The sequence below is a fragment of the Triturus cristatus genome, chromosome 5_2 (assembly GCF_964204655.1).
Source record: "Triturus cristatus chromosome 5_2, aTriCri1.1, whole genome shotgun sequence".
Taxonomy (NCBI): Eukaryota; Metazoa; Chordata; class Amphibia; order Caudata; family Salamandridae; genus Triturus; species Triturus cristatus.
This window is the reverse complement of record NC_140588.1, coordinates 587,545,299-587,567,871: the sequence shown is the minus strand read 5'-3', so window position 1 is coordinate 587,567,871 and position 22,573 is coordinate 587,545,299.

Genomic DNA, 22,573 nt, shown 5'->3' with positions numbered 1-22,573 from the left:
TGCGGGGGACGAGATAGAAGACCTAATAATGACATTCGCGAGTGAAAAGACGACGGACTACAAAGGCGCGAAAGTGTGCCCCACGGAGAAATTCGCCCCCCTACGCAACATCGATTTTGAAAGGTACACGTTCAATACGGCATGCCAACAATCAGAAGAGAGTATGGATGATTTTGCGACAAGATTGCGGAAGTTGGTGACATATTGCGAGTTCGAAAAGTTCAACAATGAAGAAGCAATACGACTGCGTCTCATTGAAGGGTGTCAGTCAGTAGAGTTCAGGGCACGCATTCTAAAAGAACCAACAAGACTTGAGAAAATACTGACGATGGCCCGCACAGAAGCACGGGCCACGGAACATGCCAAGCAAATACAAATAGGCAAAGAAAAAGGAATGGCTATGGCGCATCGGATCACGGAAAACTTTAAAAGGAATGATAATAGGGAGCAACAACATCCCAGGAAACCATCCGCCACATGCTACAGGTGCGGCCTTGAATTTCCACACATTGGCACCTGCCCAGCAATGGGCCAGAAATGCAGAAAATGCAACAGGGACAACCATTTCGCAAGTGCCTGCATGAGCCGTCAATTCAGGAATGAGAGGGGACGAACAGCCAGACCAAGGATGACGAGCACAAGACACGCCCGACACATGGAGACGGAGGAGAGAGGATCGTCTGAAGAGTCGGACGGAATGACAGCATCCGAGAGGGAAGCACGGCTATACCTCATGTCCGACACACCCAAAGAAGGAAGACAGCAAGAACACGTCCAGCTGGTGGGGAAGCAGCAAATAAAAAAGTCTGCCACAGTAGACATCGACGTCGGGCGCCACAGAGCAAAGTTCGTGCTAGGCAGCGGCGCAACATGCAACATAATGTGCATGTCAGAATACATGAAGATGAGAGTAAAGCCAACCCTATCGCAATCAACAGTAGACGTGTTCACGTGGGGATCAAAGACACCCGTCGAAAACATAGGCAAATTCACCGAAACTCTGACATATCAGGACATGACATGCCAAGAAGAGATACACGTGTTGAAAGGGGACATCCCAGCACCCTGCCTGCTGAGCAACGTCACAGCACAAGTCATGGGGCTGTTGGCTATGACCTATCACATGGCAGAAAAAGGCAACATACTGCAAGAATATCAAGGAATACTGAAAGGTCTGGGGAAACTAAAAGACAAACAGATCACCCTACATATAAATGAAGCTGTGAGACCAGTGGCAGAGCATCACAGGAGAGTGCCTATTCATCTACAACCGCAAGTGGAAGAAGAAATAAACAACCTAGTACAGCAAGACATAATTGAGCCTGCAGACGGCCCGACACCATGGGTGTCACCAATTGTGGCGGTCCCGAAGAAGAACACGTCCAAAATACGGATCTGTGTGGACATGAGAATATCGAATACCGCAATCTCCAGGGAACGTCATCCGGGACCTCATCTGAACGACATGATCAGCTGTCTGACAGGGGCGTGCCGATTCTCAAAGCTAGATCTGTGCAAAGGATATCACCAACTAGAACTGGACCCCCAGCCAAGGTACATAACGACATTCTCCACACACCTAGGACTATTCAGATACAAAAGGCTCAGTTTTGGTATCTCGTCAGCCGCTGAAATATTTCAGGAGACAATAAGACAGGTGATACGACCAGTGCACAACAGTTTCAACTACAGTGACGACATCCTTGTATTTGGGAAATCAGACGAAGAACATGATGGCGCCCTACGGCAAGTGTGCAAACAGCTGGAGCAGGCCGGGCTAACACTGAATGGAGAAAAGTGCGAGCTAGGGAGAACAGAACTGATATTCTTCGGGCACATATTCTCGAAAAAGGGGATGAGGCCTGATCCCAGCAAAGTGGAGACGCTGAAGAACACCAAGCCACCGTCAGATGTGACAGAAATAAGATCATTCCTAGGCCTGGCAAGCTACTGTGCCAGATACATACAAGACTTTGCTACAGTGAGCACGCCGCTGAGAGAACTAACAAAACAAGGACAGAAGTTTGTCTGGTCTCAACAATGCAATGAAGCGTTCGAAGAAATACGGAAGGCAGTGATGACTGTGGAGCACCTCGCATACTTTGACCCTCTGCTCTGCACCGAGCTGACGGTCGATGCCAGCCCAGTGGGGCTAGGAGCAGTAATAGCACAACACTTGCCAGGAAAGGAGTCACCAAGGAAGATTGTTTCATACGCCAGCAAAAGCCTGACAGACATTGAGAAGGCATACTCACAGCCGGAGAAAGAAAGCTTAGCGGTGGTATGGGCATGTGAGCATTACCACATGTTTGTGTACGGGAAGCCGTTCACCATCATCACAGACCACCAAGCACTGGTAACAATCTACGGCAACCCAGCGGCAAAGATGCCACCCCGCATCGAGCGCTGGGGTATCAGACTAATGGACTACGATTTCAAAATTGTCCACAAACCAGGGAAAGAACTCAATCCAGCAGACTACAGGTCACGGCATCCACTACCGCATGCAGAGAAAAAGGCTTCAATGGCAGAAGAATATTTAAACTTTGTGTTAAAGCAAAGCATGCCTGCACCAGCAACTCTAGCAGAAATAGAGAGAGAAACTGAAGAAGATGACACTCTACGAGCGGCCAGAGAAACGATGAGGCAACAAAGGTGGAGACATGTCAACAACAACTGCACATGGAAGGGAGGAGTAAACAAGGAGGAGATGCTGGCTTTACAGAAGATAAGCAGGGAGCTATCAGAGACAAATAGTGGAATAGTAATGCGGGGCACCAGGATAGTCATTCCAAGCTCACTACGGCGCCAAGTGGTTAGCATTGCACACGAGTCACACAGGGCCATTGTGGCGACAAAGAAGCTGCTGAGAGAAAAAGTGTGGTTCCCCGGTTTAGATTGTCTAGTCGAAGATACGATCGCGGGCTGTCACCTCTGTCAAACAACAGGTCCGCCAGCAAGACAGGAACCACTGCACATGTCAGAACTGCCAAGGGCTGTATGGACAACAATGGCTGCCGATTTATTTGGACCTCTAGACGCGGGAACTTACCTACTGGTCATAATAGATGAATACTCCAGATTCCCCATTGTGAGACCAGTCTCCTCGACGTCAGCAGCAGCAACCCTACCTGATCTGGACAACATATTCGCAGCGTGGGGCTCTCCAGAAACACTGAAAACAGATAACGGTCCTCCGTTCTCAGGAGAGGAATTCCGAAGGTTCATGGCATACCTTGGAATACAGCACCAAAAGATAACACCACTATGGCCGCCAGCAAATGGCATGGTCGAAAGATTCATGGGAAACATCAAGAAGGCAGTCCAGAGGGCGAAGCTGTCACAGATTTCCCTGGGCCAAGCACTATGCCAAATTCTGAGAGACTACAGAAACACGCCCCATGGGTCTACAGGGAAATGCCCGGCGGAGCTGGTACTAGGGAGCGCAAGCCGAACGAGGCTGCCGCAGGTAGAAGGACAGACAGCGTCAGGGCACGAGAGCGTGGCAGCAAAAGATGAGGCGGCAAAGAGAAAAATGAAAGAATATGCTGATAGCAAACGACACGCCACCAGATCACATCTCCATGAAGGAGACACTGTAGTAGTACGACAGAGACAACAACGAAAATCGGACAGTCTATTCGCCCAAGACGCGTTGACGATAACAAAGGTAAAAGGAACAATGATCACAGCAGAATCAGACCGCTAACGAATCACAAGAAATAGCTCACATTTTAAAGGTCTAAAAGAAGAAAAGGACGAAGAGCAAGCGACAGGCATCGAAGAGACCACAAACCGGGAGTGCCACGGAACAGGTGCAGCAGAAGGCACCAGGCCAAAGGAAGGCCAAGGACTTGTGACAAGGCCGAGAAGAGACATCATGAGACCAAAGAGACTAATAGAAGAAATGTGAGATGCCGCTCTGGGTAGCATCTCACTTGTCACATCCATCCATACCACCCTATCTTGCTACGGACTATACCTCACCAACTGTCCCATTTCTGATTACTAACTAGTGTTACTGTCGTCACGTCTTTGTGACAAAGGGGGAGATGTAGTGTCCTGAGGAGTGGACACTAGGACCTGGGAGAGGGCAATGCCCAGGGCAGGTCACCGGACACCAGTTCTGGTCAGGGGGAGGTCAAGGGGCAATACACAGGAAGGGATGACCAGGAGCAGACGCGCGGCATGCTAGCTGCCTAATGTACAGACAAAAAAGAATACTTGCACCTACTGCGTGGTGGGGGTAATTGCAGGGCAAGCAACGCAAAAAATGCAATTACCATTGTCAGTCCTCTAAGTAAGATTAAAGCAGGGCTTAATTTGTGTCGGAGTTTGCAATGTTCAACACCTGCACTTAATTATTAACATTTGCACTTACTTATGACAATCCACGACATGTTAGCGATGTCTGTCTATTTTTGTACAGAGCACAACAGTTTAACAATTAAATACACATTTCAAAAATCACTATAGAATGTCCAGGCTCTCCTTAATGATTGTGGTGTCCTGAAGGTGTCCAAACTGTCACATTTATAAGTGTGTGATGTTTAGTAACGCGTGCTTATACTAGCATGTGGCATTTCTGGCAGTTCCAGTCTGCAGTGCAACCTGCAGTAACATCCTGAGCAATACCTTGGACCCTGACATTTATTTACAAATTAAGTACTGGATTAAATATATGTACATTAAAAGATTATCTACACAACAACACATCTAAAGAAAACAAGCGAACACGTTCAAAACACACAGCCTACCAATGAAGCCTCTTTAGCTAGAAAAACACAGCGGATTCTATTTAAAAAAATGAATGTGATTGCATATGCATGTTATTTTTTAAAATAATGTTTTTTATTGATTTTGAATTGATTAATATCAACATAGGCAAAGAAAACAGGAAAAGGAAACTTTGCACCACGGTACATATGTGTATGAGGCAGAGGCGCAACTAGAGCCAAATTTCGGGGGGGGGGGGGCTGAATCTTTAATCAATAGGTAGAGTGGAGCTGCACGGGCTCTTAGAAAGGGTGAGCAATAGGCAGAGTGGAGCTGCAGGGGCTCTTAGAAGGGGTGAAACAACAGCGAGGCCTCATTAACATGCAAATGGTCTTTTAAAGATCTGTGAAGTGCTAGTGTGTGGCTGTGTGTGTGCCCGGAAAGCTGTCTCATCCCGGGCTGCCACACACAACGGGGGGGCTGAAGCTCTTTGAGTCCAATGGGTGTTGCGTGCCTGGTATGAGGGTGTTTTTTACAAGTCTGTTGCGCATGTTCAAAAGCAGCCACAGTTCTCACTCCGAGACAAGACGCCATTTATCCAAGGTGAATGAGTTTCAGTTGGCACACAATGGGGAGTCTCTGTGCTATATATGTGCTTTGAGCACATGCCAGGATAACCGTCTGCCTCCTACCCATTATGTCTGGGCAGTGTTGCCTCCCCTGGTCGTGCATTTCTAGGTATGTGCTGAGGGGGGACATTTATCCTGAGGTCTGTCTTTTGCCGCATTATGCTGAGCATTCACAGTGGCAGCTGGCACAGCTTGCAGGTGGTAGGAGTGGGGTCACAGGGGGAGGTTCCACCCGGAGTGTGCAATGTAAAAGATAAAAAATAAAAAAAATAAACACTTACCTTGCCACTCAGTCCCGGTTTTCTGATCCTGCTCTCCCCCGTCGGACTCCAGGAACAGGAAGCACTGAAAGCCTGCCCTGTTCAATCACAACACCTCAATGCAGCTCTGTGATTGGTTAGCACCTAGGCTCTCCTGACCAATCACAAGGCTGCAATGCAGCATTGTGATTTGTCAGAGCATTGTGGTTCGACGCTCAACCGGGGAGTGGGGGCCTTGGCATGTTCTCCACGCAGGCTGTAATGCAGCCCGTGTGGAGAGCAGGAAAAGTGTGCATGCCTGTTTGGCTGGTCCCAGAGGGCCGGCCAAACAATCATGTGCACTTAGGAGTAGACAAACCACTCCTCCCCTGCCCTTCTCCGAGAGCAGAGCAGCCCCACCTGCCCACAAAGTAGTACGAAAACAGAAAATGATTAGAACTCAAACTTATCATCATTTTGTGTTTCCTTTATTTTTACTGTTTAAAAGCAGTGGGGCAACACTCCTGTGCCATAACGGCGGAGCCGCCATTGAGTATTCATCAAATCTCCCCTGGCAATAGGTCAGATCTTTCAGCCAGGCTCTTTTCCGTGATGCCAGGCGTCCCCCACAGTGAACGGTCATCCTTCGCTTGGCCATGAGCAACATCATGGTGCTAATTTGTAACAGATGGCAGCAAGGCCATCTTTAACGTATCCCAGAAGTGCAAACACAGGCTCTCTTCAGGCATTCTAGCCCATCACATACTTAATACAAACAAAGACTCTGGTCCATAACTGAGCCACTTGACCACAGCCCCAGGCTAAAAAATATGTGTCCTCCCTCCTGCATCAGACACAGCTATTATCGGTTTGCAATCCCATTTTTCAAAGCCCTATCAGGGTGTGGTTGTTCCTCTTTAAGTACTTCATGTGTATTAATCACAGTTGGTAGTTGGGGGAGCAAGCAGCTATCTTGGAGCAGCAGTACTTCCTGCAATTGCTCGTGATTGTGGGTCCTTTGTCTTGTCTCCAGTGTTCATGTTCTCTAGGTGTGACCACAGGGGCCCTGTCCAGCATGGTTCTATCCAATGTTGTGATTAGTTTTTGGGGGGAGGGAGAAGTGAGCATACTCTCTAGAGTGGGCAAGCCCACAGGCTCTTGAAGAAATGAGGAACGCACAGTTTTACAGGCAGCTTGCAGGCGATAATGCAATAGAGTGTCTATTAGTGCACTGTCAAGCTGCGACTTCACCTCTTGCATGCTGATGAAGGTGCCATCTCGGTACAGGTTGCCCATTTCAGTGAGGTCCGCCTGGTTCAATTGTCTCTGAGTTCGACCCTCCAGAGTAAGGGTAAGCATTGGATTGCACTCCAGCTGCAATTAAGCAGCATGTAAACAGCTCAGTCACACTCGCTGGTGGAAATTGTCCCATGCCCTGGTGGTGCACCGCACCTACTGTGCCTCTACGGCGTCATGGTGGGGTGCATATCACCATAGCCAGAGGACACAGGGACATATTGTCTGCCTTGACTGCAGTATGTGGGAACAACGGCATGGAATGGAACCAATAATGCTCATGCTCATGCCACCCTGCTCAAACCGGAGCATCTGCACTTCCCATGCCAGCCTAGGCAGTTTTAAATAGCGCAAACTTGACCCGAAGGTATCAGAGCCCTTTATATGAGCACCACTTGCTTTACATAAGGACACATTCATTTTTTTATGCACGGAAAGATTAAGTGATTTGCCCAGAATCACAGGATGTTGAACATCATTGCTGAGACTCGAACTCGGTTTCCCAGATTTGAGATTGACCGCCCAAACCATTAGGCTACATCCTCCACCTAAGACCTATCCTAGATCACCAATGATCGAAGTCTGGCAAAAAAGGCTATGGTGAGAGGGATTGGGCTATTGATGAATAGATAGAGGAGTTGTAAATGTAGGTTTACAACCAAATTCACCATACTTATGCCTGTCAGGATTTAACAAAGAGATTGCTGGCAACCATAAGCCCCTTTATGGGTGCAGATATCTCCTCCACAAGCGTGGAGGTCACAGCACTCTTAAATCCCACTCAAACATGGGTCTTAGGGTAATTTGGGGCATTTCAAGGCTTGGATAGCCTTGTTCGCGAACATTCACAAACTTCCTAGATTTCCCTTTACAGCCAGGAAAGGGTCATATTTTTTACCACAACCAAAGTCTGATGTAATTCCCATTCCAGGGTGGGAAGGGAAAAGGATCACCCCCACATTTTGAGATGGGGAGGATAAAAGAATTGGTTTGACCATGTGTAAAATATATTTCCTATAGAGAAAGAACAATGCATTTGCACAGGGGATTCCATTCCCCCTCTGAGGAGTTCCTTGCCACGGAAATTTCTGTAGAAAGGAAATAGGAACTGAATTTGGAAATAGCATGCTTTTCCAATGACACACTATGCAAACCTGCTCTAGGTGCACCTTTCAATGTGGATTTCATGAGGACTTGTATATTTCTGAAAGTAGTATCTCTACACTTGGACATATATGTAAACCTCTGAGTGCAGATTTACTACTATCTTTGTTAATCACCCCAATGTTGCATGCACATGCATTTTAATAGACAAACATAGCAAGGATTCAGAGACAGGAGAAAGCTTTACTGTCTGCTACAGAAGTGCATTGGATTGATGGAGCAGGTAGTGCAACATTTTGTATACCTCCTCTATTCTGCATCAAAGTATTAATTGAATAACCTATTCATTATAATACTAATTGTGTGCTGTAATATATTAATATTAACCAACCTACCTACACGTGGGAACTTGCTATTTGCAAAGTGCAGTTCGCACTACGCGAGCTACGCGTAGCACTTCGCGAACTGCGTAGTACCTTGTTCGCACTGTGCCAGATATCGTTTTCAATGATTGCACAGTGCGGACAAGCAACCGGCACTGTGCAATCATTGAAAATGGCATCTTGCACAGTGCGAGCTGTAGTTTTCTGCTGTTCGAGTAGATTTTTACTCGAGCGGCAGCTTTCTCAACGCGAACTCGTAGTTTCTCATCGCGAGCGGTCGCGAGCATACGCGACCACTCGCAATGAGAAACCTGACCTCCTCGCGTTGGGAATCTCGCCGGGAGGTTTATTTTCCATGCTCGCGATCGCCAACTTGATGTTGCTGATCGCGAACAAAGAAAAAGTCTTGCCGGGATGTCATTTTGCTTGCTTGCTGTCGCCAACTTGACGGTGAGGACCGCGAGCAAGCAAAAAATGACCGCAGCACTATGCAACACTACGCTACGCGTGTTCGCACTGTGCTATGTGCAATTCGCGTAGTGCGAAGTAGCGCGAACTTCGCAAACTACGCGAGCGTAGCGTAGTGCTTTGCCCAGGCTCTATATTTGATAATTAGATATTGCATGCTTTATGTTGCTTTTGTGACGTTTGCACCTTCGTGGAGGACCGTAAAGGTGAATATACTGCCTTAAATGTTGCTATATGCTAGGAAAATACTAATACGTAAAGGAATTAGTGAGGGTATAACATTAGCAGCATCATTTCTTGGTATTAATTATTCTTTTGTGTTTGTTTCACTTAAGTTGACATCTTGGCCTAACAAAAGATGGCGGCAGAGTACGGATTCAGAAGTGGCCTCCATCTCGTGATGCGCGAAGCATACTGCGCAGAATCGGATGGTACCGTGAACTTCCTAACGACCTCTGTACACGCCGTTCCTGTCAAGGATAGGTTATTGGTGGACTGCCAACGACCCCAGAGGATAGAAAGTGGTATAAATGAACAATGGTCTAATTAAACTAGAAGTCAAAATATTGCAACAATCGGGATTTGGTCACAACCGGAAATATATTAGCAAAATCCATGTGAAGCTGGACTCTACAAATCAGATGTTTTTCCCCTGACCAATCACAGACTCTCTCCACCCAAAAATGTTTCATGTTATCCCGATATTTATTATAAAAGAGTAGTAGAATAGGGAGGGGTTTAGATGAGAGGGAGATGATCGCTACGCTATTCGAGACCTTTTCGATGACAGATGCTGGCACGATTTCTGGTCCTTAGATGATCTTTGGGACTGTAACGTGCTGAGCAAAGGACTTTCGGACTCTGAGATCTGGCCTGATCCTTGGACAATTTAACGACAAAATTTGGTTATGCTGAGCCAATGAATTAGAGAAAAACCCAGATAGCCAGAATAGGTAAATATGGTGGTCTGTGATTTAAATAAATTGATCTAGAAATTCTAAAATTTGAAGAGACAAATGCTAATTTAATGATAATTTAGATAAACAAATATTGATTAACAGAATTATGAGTTTGTGGTTCTTTTGGAAAGAGAATAGAGGATTCTGAGTCTTAAATGTGTTTTAGCTGGTTCTAAATCACCATCAACCAATCCAACTATTTGGTCCAATCGACCAAGTGGGCGGAGTGCCATGATGTTTAGGATTAGGAATCTATAGGTGGCGAATGTTAATATATATGATGTAAGATAACTTTTCTTACCCTATAGGTTACAAGGTACTCCCACCCACATGTCCGGCGCATCATCCCCCCTCCTGTGTGCAGACCTGTGAAAGAGATACGTATGAGTGTTGGTGTTATGGGCCCCACCAATGAATGCGTGAGTGAATGAGTTAGTGTGACTGCGGGTCTGCGACGCAGGGAGGATAGTTGTGCTCTCACTTTTTCCCTGAATTGTTGTTTGCGCTGGATCAGGATCACTGTCATTCAGGAAACACAACGTTTTCAAGAGACATCAAAAGATGCAATGAGTATAGACTGCACCACTTAAAAAATATGTTGCAAGCATAGTGAAATACTCTTCAATGAAAAGACATCAGTGCTAATTTGTTAATGAGTTCTGACTGCCTACCATTACTCCACAACCCAGATGTGCGTTATTCATTTCTATTACTGTGAACATTTTTGTTTAAATGAAGCACCTTAACTGTTGTGTTTTGTACTTTTTTAGGTGTTTTAGTAGATAGCCATTGGAGCCTTACCATTAATGAAACTTTCTTTTTTCATTTAACGACTATCACTTTTAGCCCAGAAAGCACTTGTTACAGCAGATTAAACAGTTTTTTAGGACTGTAAATGTCAAGTGTACTTACATCAACTCAGGGGTGGCCTTTCATTCTTCTGAGACTGATAAACTGGATGAGATAAACCTGCTGGAATTCAACAGCTACAGTTTCACATAAATGTATGCAGGGGTGTCAATTCAATTCAAAAAACTTTATTGCGACAATTAAGTCATAAAAGTATCAACATCATCATTTTGCGTAAGTACAATTAGAACAAAACATAATAATCAATAAAAGTTTGTACTTATGCACCTAGAACAATAATATACTCCATATTTTATAAACATGATACTATTGCATATACATCCAAAAAAAGATAAAAACATCTCAATTTTCCCAGTATTAATTAGTCCTCATCTTCTAAAAGCAATCTAGACCACAAAAGATCCTTAACTGGGTGTATACTATATGTGAATGGGTACCTAAACAGATAAATTAGAGGGCCTGTTCGATAGACTCTTTGTTATTAATCTGTCTAGATCGTATTATCCAGGCCCACTTAATGTATTTCGCCATTGCTATAGCAATTTTCGGGCTCGGATCTGAGCACAGGATTCTTAGAGCCTCCTCGTGCCTTCGGGTTCCTATTTGCCGACAAACGGGTAGTACCCATTTTTTCCTTGGTAGGACATAGAGGGGACAAAAAAACACAAAATGGTTCATAGTTTCAGTCATGTCCCCACACTTTGGGCATTTATCCTGAGATCCTTTGACCCACTTTGATGTAAATATGCGGATCGGAAGAGTACCTATCCTAAACTGAAAGTAGAGCTTGCGATCGCTTGGTACTTCGATCAAGCCCCAGTACAATTCCTGTCTGGGGAAGACCTTAAGTTCTAGGAATCTAGCTGTAAGATGGGATGTACTCCCCTTCACAGATGATTCCAACCCGATCATTTCCCAATATTTTACCTTTACAATTTCTTTTGAGGGAAAGACCGCGTTTAGGGGATCATCCCACAGATTTCTCCACCCCAGTTTATATAGTAACATTTTTAGAGATCTCAGCCAATCAATTTTTTGGAAGGGATCTTTTTCCATAATTTCCTTTAAGCCCAGAGCATAATGCTTAAGCTCCTCTGTTGTCCATATCCTGCGCCAATACAGCAAAGGGCGCAAGTTAGCTGTGTCTGATAGGGTTTTCAGACCAAGGTCCCAGAAGAGGGGTAGCAAAGGAGTACTTTGTGGCACTCCAACGATTTTCCGGATAAACTCGCTCTCCATAACATTCAGGCGTTTTGAGTTATTACCATGCCCCCATAGCTCGGACCCATATAAAGATGAGCTACGGATCTTCATTGAGTAAATCTCAAGGAGTGGGCCAATTGGTTGTGTCTGCGAGTTTTTAAATCTTTTTAAAAGGAAGCCTGTCTGCTGTTGGAACTTCAATATTGATAAATCCATTTGGCTTTTCCAACTCATGTTCTTTTGCAGCGTAACTCCCAAATAAGTAAAGGCCTCAACCTGCTCCAGAGGAGAGCCATTCATAAGAATTACTCCTTTAAAAGGTTTGTAAGACCTACTTGGTTTAGGGCCGTTAAGGACCATAAACTTAGTTTTGGCAACATTTATTTCCAGGCCACGTAGCAAGCAGAACTCTTTGAAGCGCCGGAGAGTGAGCTGCAGGCCACTCGGGGTTTTGGAGATCAGCAGTGTATCGTCCACGAACATGAGGACTGGAACACGAGAACCAGCCATGGCCGGTGCATCCGAGGGGGCCCGGGACAGGAACTCGGCCACCCCATTCACGAAGAGCGAAAACAGGGTCGGTGCCAAGACACAACCATGCCGAACTCCTCGCTCAACGGGGAAAGGCTTCGTAACCTCGCTCTGCCGTCCCCACCGGACCCTCGCAAAATTGTCCTCATGCAAGCGAACCACTAATGTCAACAACTCCGGTGCCATTCCCAACTCCTCCAGTACTCGCCACAGCTTGTCACGCGGCACTAGATCAAAGGCTGCCCGCAGGTCAACAAACACTGCGTACAAACCCCCCCCCCCTCTAGGACCACTGTCCTCCAATATAGGACTATAAATCTAAAGACCTGGTCTATGGTACTGGTCTTAGGGCGGAACCCAGCCTGGAGAGGGCTCAGGATGTTACTAGCCTCCATCCAGGGGTGTCATTACTGGCACACATGACCACCTACTTAAACTGAATATCGCACACATGAAATAGAATGATTGATAGACTACTGTTACCAGATTTAAGAATCCAATCTTTCTTTAGGTCAGTTATTTTTTAACTAGCGCTGCACCTTATCATTGCTCTTACAGATCAACAAAATAAACCAATATTTAAATGTATGGTCAAAGGTCTCAGGGAGAACCTTTCTGTCAGCTCCCCCTCTCTGTATTTAACTTGCCATTTGATAGTTTCATTCTACCAGATTATTGCTGGGCCCCCATATCGTTTATTTATAAATGCAGATAGACGTGATATGAACAGATTACACCCTGCTGGGATTTCACACCTGTACCCCACTCAGTTTCAACACTGCACTTCACTGTGTGTTAAATCTGGGCTGAAAAGATTAGGTTTACAGAGGTGAGCAAGGGTGTTCACAAATTAAAAAACAAAAGGCAATATGTGTCAAAAGATTTTGCATTCGCCAACGGTGTGAATAGCTGAATTTGACTGTTTGCGAATGCAAAATAGACTTTCTGAATGTATGAAAGGCATTCATAGCCCACAATTAGAGAATTGCTAAATTTGAGATTCCCTAAAAAGTCTAAACCAATTTCCGACTTATAAATTCTGAGTCACAATTAGGTAGTCACAGATTCATTATATGAAAGTAAAGAACCAACAGCGGACTCCAGTTGCCACACTTCCTCGATGTGATCCCCAAGTAATGGATTAATATTATGATGAGAGTCGGTGTGCACACCCTGCTCCTGCACCCGCCATTGTAGGATGCCAACTGCCAAGCAGATATACAGAACTTTCAGACAATGGAGCGGTGCACTCCCAAGTTAATATAATGTCAATAAAGAAGCGCGATCAGTGTCTTCGTTGCAAAAATATATAAATCTTTATTTCAAACAATCCGTGGGATTTGCGCAAAGTATCAGCCAACGCGTTTCGTTCAAAGGTTGAACTTCGTCAGGGCTGAAAGAAGTATAACATAGATAACATAAGTACACCAATTATGTGAAACATTGAATTTAAAATAAACCAAACCGAACAATTACCCTATGTCTGCACAAGACAAGACACTGGAAACAGACTTATGGTGCATAACGAAAAGACATGATACATTGAGTGGGTCATGACAATTACAACTACAATACTAAACATCTGGTCTTCTCTGATTATTAGTTACAAAACACTAAGGGAATTATTGAGGGTTTGAACAAACAATCATAACATAAAACAGTTAATAAAATCTGTGTTACCACATGCGTTGGCAACACTGTAGTTGCAATATGTTCTCCTTCAGTAAATGAGTATATCTTCATAAACAGGAAATTTAGCCATTCATTAAACATGCAAGTGATATTCAATGCCTCAAATATCATAACTGAGATAGTGGCCAGATTCCCAGGTAGTACCCACAAATCCTTGATTTTTTGCCATAGTGGACTCTAGTCTACACACGACTAATTGGTGATGAATTTGGAGAAGGATATCTACTAAGTAAATCTCTTTTACACTGTGTGGCTCATAGTACAGAAGCAGTAGCTCATGACAATGAATCATTATTTGCTCATTGTAAGAGACAGGCATATGCTGTGCAGTCATTCAACCTCATCCCATATTTGAATCCATCCACTCCAAGTGAGCACCATTACAATGTAGCACTTAAAAGCACACATTATGTCATGTAATGTCATCTCCGTAACATGCCAGATCACGGCGATTTCCGCAAGAAGTTAAAGATCTGGCTCTTCGGAAATTAATCTGTGGTCCCCTTTCTTTTCGGAGTGTTTCTGCAAGCGCCATGAGACTCGCAAGAGTGATATGTGCGCGATATAAGTAACTCTGACTTGACTTGACTTGACATGGAGAGGACATTTGGCCTGCTCAAGAATCGCTTGATATGTCTAAACAAGTGTGGCAGTGTACTTCTATACAGTCCTGAAACCAGTTGTAAATTTTAAGGCTACATGCACCATGTTATACAACACAGCTAAAACAAGAGGCATACCCTTGGACCTGTCTGATTCAGATTCAGGTGATGATGAGCCTTGTCCACCCTATCAACCAGCAGATAATTCAAGGACAGCAGAAGGCAGAGAAAGGCATGCAGAAATAACATTCGATTATTTCTAAAGTAGTGATGAGAGGATGCATTTCATGATCTTGCTGCTAATTTTCACAGTTATTACCTTAACTTTAGGTTAAATATGTCATCACCAGAACATATGTTTTGCCATACATCACAATTTGTGCAAAATAAAATGTGTCACCACTAAAATGACAAATGTTTTGTAATGTCCCAAAACAACAAGCACGGATACATGTCCATGTCACTTTGTCCTTCCACGCACTCCATTAGGCTGTTCGGTGGGCTCTTTGCTATCACTTGGTGAAGCGTCTGAAACAGCACTATGTCTCAAACTGCAACGTCTATTTTCCATCACAGGGGCAGTGACACTACTGAGGCTGGGGAGCTCCTCACTATCCCCTACAGCTAAATCAGTGTTTCCTGCAATCCTAGCAGTCTGCATGTTCTCAATTGTGTTTGTGACTTGCACCAAACCTCTTGCAATGTCTCAAATACAGTGTGCCATCTTCATTTGCATGGTCACTGCACATCCAGAGAGCAATGCAGTTGCATTTATCAGGCAATGGACAGATCTGGCAAACCCATCCAATCAACCCGTTAGTTGGGGATGATGCATACAGTGTGTGACATGGTCCTGCTGCATTCCACTGGACAGTTTCTTGATGGCAGTTATCATCTCCTTGAAATTGTTTGCAATGGCTTTGTTTCCTTCCTTCACTGTTGTGTTCAGCTGCTAGATACCATCTTTGATGCCACACATGTTGTTATTCAGTGACCTCAACTTTCTTTGCATTGTCCTCATTTGCTTGCATTATAGGTGCTGTACCTTTATGCCGTCTTATAGCTAGCTACTCTACGCCTCATGAGGGGATTGTATTGGTGGGGGACAAGGGACTGACGTCTGTGGGAGGGTCTATCATCCAGTGGTGGTGTAGGCATATCTGTTGGAATAAAACACAGCAAGGCCTAAGAGTCTGAAAAAGAAATAGAACAAAAGTGTGTTGGAATGTCCCTTTCATAGGACGATTCTACTCACCCACCCATAGGTGGCATTCTTCATCACTGGGAAACCTCCTCACATTGCGACCCTGGTCACAATGTGGGCTACAACCCCCTCTCTGAGATGGAGGAGCTCAGTGATGTTTTCAATATAACAGAATAAGTCTCCTACAACCGATAGAAGAGCTGGGTGTGGTGAGGGAAGTAAGGAGAGATACAATGTTTGTGTGAGATAAAACTAACTCTAGGGTACGCCAAATAGTTTTATTAGAGTGTTTGTAGGTTAGGGCTCAAAACAAGTACTATGAAAGGAGGAAATTCAACCTTTCATAGATCAGTGGTGCTCAACATGTTTCTGCCTCATACCCTCCATAGAGGTGTGGTGCTTTTCATCAGGACTAAAAGAGAAAAACTGTGAATAAAAAGGTAGTTTGCTATGCATGTGTCGCAAATGAACTAATCAATCTTTGAAAATATGGAATACTAAACCAATGGTTGGAGTGGTTCTCACTCAGACAGATGTTCACTGGTAGTAATGTTTTACCTGTAAAGAGATAAAATGTTGGGAGACATTCATCACTTAAGTCATTCAAGTACTCAAAAAGATATCAAGGAAAACAAGTGTGATCATTAGTCAATTTGCGGATTTAATAGTTAATCAGTATCATGTTAATATAAAACAAATCTCATTACACTAGACGTGTGAAGAGTTTATATATTAATAGCTTTCCTGCACAGTCAAGTAAACAATACCAATTCTACCTCAGTGCAAGCTCGACGGAGCATCTATATTCCACAAATGAAAGAAGCACATGAACGGTCAGTTGTGGATTCATCCAATGTCACGATGAACAAGCAATCAGACAAACAAGGTGCAAAACAGCTGATTCCCAAACAGGTAGAGACATATATAAACTCAAAGTTGTGCTTTTCTAAATGTAATCTAGATTAGTAAGGAGAAGTAAGGTAAGGCTTAATGGATACTGCTGACAGCCCTCAGAAAAATGTCATAAAATATATGGAATAACCCGATAGTGTAAGGTAAGAGTAAGGCAAGTACAGGTAAGTCAAGCAGTTTCAGGTACTTCTTAATAGTAAAATATAATCGTCTAGCTAAACATGGGGGCCAATAACAGCAAGACTCAAGTATAGAAGAGAGATTTAGTAGGTCATTCACCAAGGAAGGTGATGACCCAGTTGGGTGAGAGAAATTTTAAATTAGCGCGTGGATATCATGGAGACAAAATCACATGGTCTCATAAGGATATCAGGAGGCAGCATGTGTGTGCTAGAGATGCCTAAAGTCAATAGCTAGTAATACAATTGGCATTAGTCAGGGGCCAATGTCTGTGTGCAGTTATGAAAATGTGGCAGGCGGTGAGTGTCCCAGCATCCAGGGCCAACTATCTATGATCACAATAACAATAGAAAAATAGGAAAATAGAGACAGCAATAATCCCTGAGAAACAAACAATATGCAGAAGCGCAAATTTAATGGTGGCATCTGTATTCAGTCTTTTAATCCCCGGAAACAGGAAGTGACACCTAATCTGGAATTACTCAGAGTAGCCCATACCCAAAGTATAGGCAACAAAAAGGGAAAAGTACATCTACGAGAGAAGTGCCTCAGGAACTTTTTACACTTAGGGAAGGTCAGTGGCAAGGTTCATACTCCGATGTTTTAACTACCGGAGTCACAGCATTGACCTGCCACACCACCTTCCCTCGGCCAATAATGTTGCAGAAGGTAAACAAACCACTCCGGGTGATGGACCTTTTAGCTTGTACGCTACCCTGCAAACAATGTGATGATGTCAAGATGTGTCTCACTGATGTCAATGCTGAGTGTTTCTTCAGTGGGGGGTTGATCTTTGTGTGCTTCCAGTCTTCCGGTATGGTGGCAAAGTCAATGGAGCAGTTGATGGTGTGGCAGAGTTTGAGTGCGATGGAGGTGCTAGCTCTGTTGAAGATGCAGTGAGGGCAGGTATCTGATGGGGGCTTTGGAGTGGATGCTCTTCCTGATCCTGAAGGTGTCATCAGTGTTGAGGGTGGTACAGTTGGGCAAGGTCTGAGGGTTGGGGGCTATTGGGTGTGGTGGTTGAGAGTGGGGTGGGTGGTTCTTGGGTTACAAAGCTGTCATAGATCTTGTTGATCTTGCGGTGGAAGAAGGCGGAGAGGTTGTCACAGAGGTCGTGAGAGGGAGGAATGTCTGCTGTTTCTGTGCTGGGTTTGGTGAATTACTTTGTTGTTCTGAAGGGGTTTTGGTGTGTGGTAATGGCTCTTGAAGGCTGCCCGGTCTGCCATGATCTTGCGGCTTTTCCATCTGTTCTCGCGCCATCTGCAGCTGCACCTGGACTCTTAGGGGGTGGGGGAGAACCAGTTGATTTTCTTGGAAGGCTGCTTGCCTGAAGGCTTCGTGGAGGGAGCCAGTGTGTTGATGCAGTCAGAGATCCAGCAATGAAGATTGCGTGCTAAGGTGTTAGTGTCCCAGGAGGTCAATGGCGGTTTTGTGCTGCGAGAGGTGGTAAGCTGGTCTTCGGTGACCTTGTTTCAGCTTCTGAAAGGATCAAGTTGGGTGAGGTACCATATGGTGGGTTTGTTGAAGGTAAAGTGGTGGTCGGTCCAGTGTGGCTCAGAGGTGTGGCTGACAGAGATGTTAATGCTTGCGGAGACGACAGGATCATGCAAGTGTCCTGCTGAGTGGGTTGGCGTTGTAACCAGTTGTTTGAGTCCAATGGTGGCAAGGTTCCGCAGTAGGGATGAGGTGTTGTGGTTGTCGTGGTTGTCCAGGTGGAAATTGAGGTCCCTGAGGTAGATGTAGTCCTTTGAGGTGAGAGTGCCATGAGCGATTAAGTCAGCTATAGCTTTGCTGAATGGGGGGGTCTGGGAGGTCTGTAGACGAGTGTGTTTTGCAGGGTGGTGTTCAGGTTGGTCTGGATGTGGGAGTAGAGGTGCTTCATCTCAGGTAAGTGGTCATCGGAGCTGATTATGAGGCGGAGGGTGTTTTTCTATACAATGGTGATGCCTCCTCCCAGTCAGTTGATGCAGTCCTTGTAGATGATTTTGTGGCTTTCGAGGATTGGGGTTGCGATGTCCAGGGCAGAGTTTGGGTTGATCAACATCCATAAAGAAGACGACGTCTGGGGAGATGGAATCGAGCAGGTCCGGATCTCCACTGCATATATTTTGAGGTAGCGGGTGTTGAGTAGGAAGTAACTAAGGTGGTCGGGTCTGGTTCTTGAGAGCTGTGTGAATGGTGGGAATGGAGTTTGGAGGCAGGCAGGTGAACAGGCCTTAGATGTTCTTCGGTGACACAAGGTAGTAAGCAGTGGAACATCTGGTGTTCAGGGCATGGAGGGTGCTGGACTCATATCGGTGGATGGTCGGAGGACCAGGGTCCATGGTGTTGGGAACTATCCAGGCAGGGATGGGCGCAGATGGGCTTGATATTGGCATGCCTTTTAAGCAGTGTTTGGGAAGGACTGGATTGCTGAGAGGCAAGAAGCAGGAAAAACAGCGCTGGAGGGGTTGGGCCCATGGGGGATTAGCAGCAGCAAATGCATGGACAGGGAAAAAGTGTGCAAAAAAGAGGTGAAAGAATGAAAAGTGGAAAGAAAATTAATAGATAAGAAAGGCAAGCACAATATAAAAAAAGAAGGTGAAAAAAGAGCAGGTGAGCAAAAGGCAGAAAGACAGAGGGCAAAGAGCAGCAGCAGAGCAGAGATGCTCTCCACTGGACCACCAGGGATCAGGGGTCTTGAACACAGGACCTGGAAGTTTAGCAGTTTCAGTTGTTGCAGCATGTTGTGCAGGTGTTGCTGTGACATGAATTAAACATAGATTAGTTCAAGAAAGTACTTGTGTGTCTCAGCATTCATTGATTGTTTGAAATCCCTGACATGGTATTTCTACTTGTCACTTGCTACGACAATTGGGGCTACACAGTGTAGCATTATTTACCATTTGGTCACTGTTGCATTATTTACTAACTACGTCTCCCATAATGCTTTAGTGGGTTGCAAATAAAATGCGGCCTGAAAAGTTTTATACGGTCTTGCTAATTGGTAATTTTTTAACTAAAACCTTTATATGTTGCAATTTTTCCATCTTACCTTTGCTGGCACTAGTTGTGGTTCAGGAGTCAATGTCTGTGACTCTAACAATGACTTCTGGCTACAAAGTTGCCTCTACCATTTCATACAAAGGGGTGGAAGGTAGCTGGGGGGATGGATGGTCCTCCGCCAGTTTGCCTTGCCTCAGCAATCCTGCTTGCTATCTTCTACTTGACTCGTGTCTGTAGGTCATATCAGTGTTTGCAAATTTCTTTGACCAATGTCCTTTCATAATTTTCTTTTTTTGCTCTCTGGTATCTGAGTTAGCTCTTTCCAAAGAGCTTACCATTGCTCTTCACAACCTCCTCTGTGAGCGTATCAAGTTCATGCTCACCGAATTTAAATTTTCTTTCCAGCATCCTTGCCATTCTCCTCACTGGCCATGATAAGTTTGGTGTGCAAACAACTCTCCAAACAGAAACCAAAGTATTCTGATGCAACAGTATGCCTCCTCCTCTGGATCTGGGTCCTGCAAACACCATGGATTGACTTGTTTGTGAGTTAATCAAGTGACTCCAAAATGCAACATTTGCAATTTTGCTATTACCTAATTGCGATGACCGATTTAGGTTATCGCAAATTGTGATTGTGAATTTTAAGGGATCACTAAATCTTTCCCGGTTCCTATGATACATCAGAAATTGTGATTACAAAATATCAGATTTTGATAGATGTGGCCAAACTGAGGTTTATAAAGTTTGTAAACGTCCATATGAGGGTTAGAACAATCATTTTGGATGTGCCAACCCACCCCAAGGTCCTTGATGGGGGGAGGAGCAAGCTAAACTCCTTTCAACTCAATAGGGAATTTCACACCTGGCAGTACCTCAAACTTTGTCCTGTAAGAATTGAAAAAATGTTCCCCAGAAAATAATGAGCAGAGGCTAGCCGAAACACCCCTTACTGAAAACAGTTCAAATGGCAATTATATATTCTCTATGAAGGCACCTTCCAGAAATGTAAACCCACAACAACACTGAAAGGGGAAGATTTACTCCTCTATGCTCTTCCCTCTCAATCTCAAACCTAGCAACTTTAAATGTTGGTGTGAAAAACAGAGACTGAAGGTACAGACGGCATGTAATAAGAGGAAGCCTCACGAGGTAATTGAAGAAAAATTGGATCAGTCTCCTTATCTTAAAAGGCCCTTAACCATTTCCGCAGTGTTAAAAAAATAATTCAGGAGACACCTCCTTCATGAAGCACCACTGATAGATACCACTCACACATGAAATCATGATCACCAGGCATGGGCAATCTACTCTCTGCCTTTAAGATAGGAATCAGCGCACATAGCTGTGTTGTCCTGTGACATTAATTTGAAGTTATTGCTACATAGATAAAGTTTAAATCCCCATTTAAACCTCCAGGAATGTGAGACCAAGTAATGCTACATACCTTACAATTGCGGATCTTGAGCAAGACTGCATAAATTCACATATTCTAGTGTAGACATTAACTCAGCAGAAAAATGAACTGCTAATAACTGTATATTCTCAAAACAAATTGCTCATAAAGGTCCAATCACTGTGCGTATAGAAAGACTGCACCAGGCTCCGCACAAGCGTGCCATTTCAATATGGCCGTCCCCGCTGAACTGCGGCGAAAACAGCCCGTATTTGAAGACTAAATGGCGAATTAAGACGGGCATTTATATTTTAAATATAACGACAACGCTTAGAAAGAAGAAGGCACTCTTACCAGTACCTTTTACATCAAGTATGACTGGGATATATCGAGGTGAGCTGCCCTCCGGTGTCTGGTGTACTTCTATTCCAGGAATTCCTGTCAGAGGGGTGACGAGTAGCTTAGGAAAGGGCGCGGCTGAGCCCTGGGTCACTCCCACAGCTAGTTTTAACTGCTGCACTCTGCTATTCAGACTGATTTCTTCACCTATATCAGTATTGTTCTTACAATATTGCTTTTGATTGCTCCTTTATTTGCTTGCATTTATTTTCTATCACTTATCGAGAGCAAGTAGTCTCATAATATGTTCTCTAAAAGGAAACAAATGTTTCTCCCCCACCAGTTAAATCTAGGCTAGTGGATAATAATGAACCTTCATTATCCACTTTACTGGAGGAACTTCAAGCTGTACATTCTAATACTGATAATATTGCGTCAGAGATAAAAAATTAATGTAAAGATATAGCTGGTCTTTCTATGAAGGTCTCTGACAATGCAACTAAAATTCAAGACAATAAAGCTAAGATATACCATCTTATACCCATTGCAGTCGAAATTGAACCAATGAATAAATTACTTTTGGATTTGGAAAATCGCAATAGTCAATATAATCTGCAAATGTTTTATTTACCAGAAGATGTGGGGGATAATGACTGCAGGCTCTATCTGGAAAAATTAATTTCTGGTATTTTGCGTATTAGGTTTCCTGAAAAATGTTAAATTGATAAGGCGCACAGAATCTCCTCTCATCGTAACCCAAGAAAAGATAAACCTCGTCAAATGATTTTCAAAGTGTTACATTATCACCTTCTAATTTTAATATGATAGGCTGCCAGAGATAGCCTTTGTTAATGGTCAATGGAAA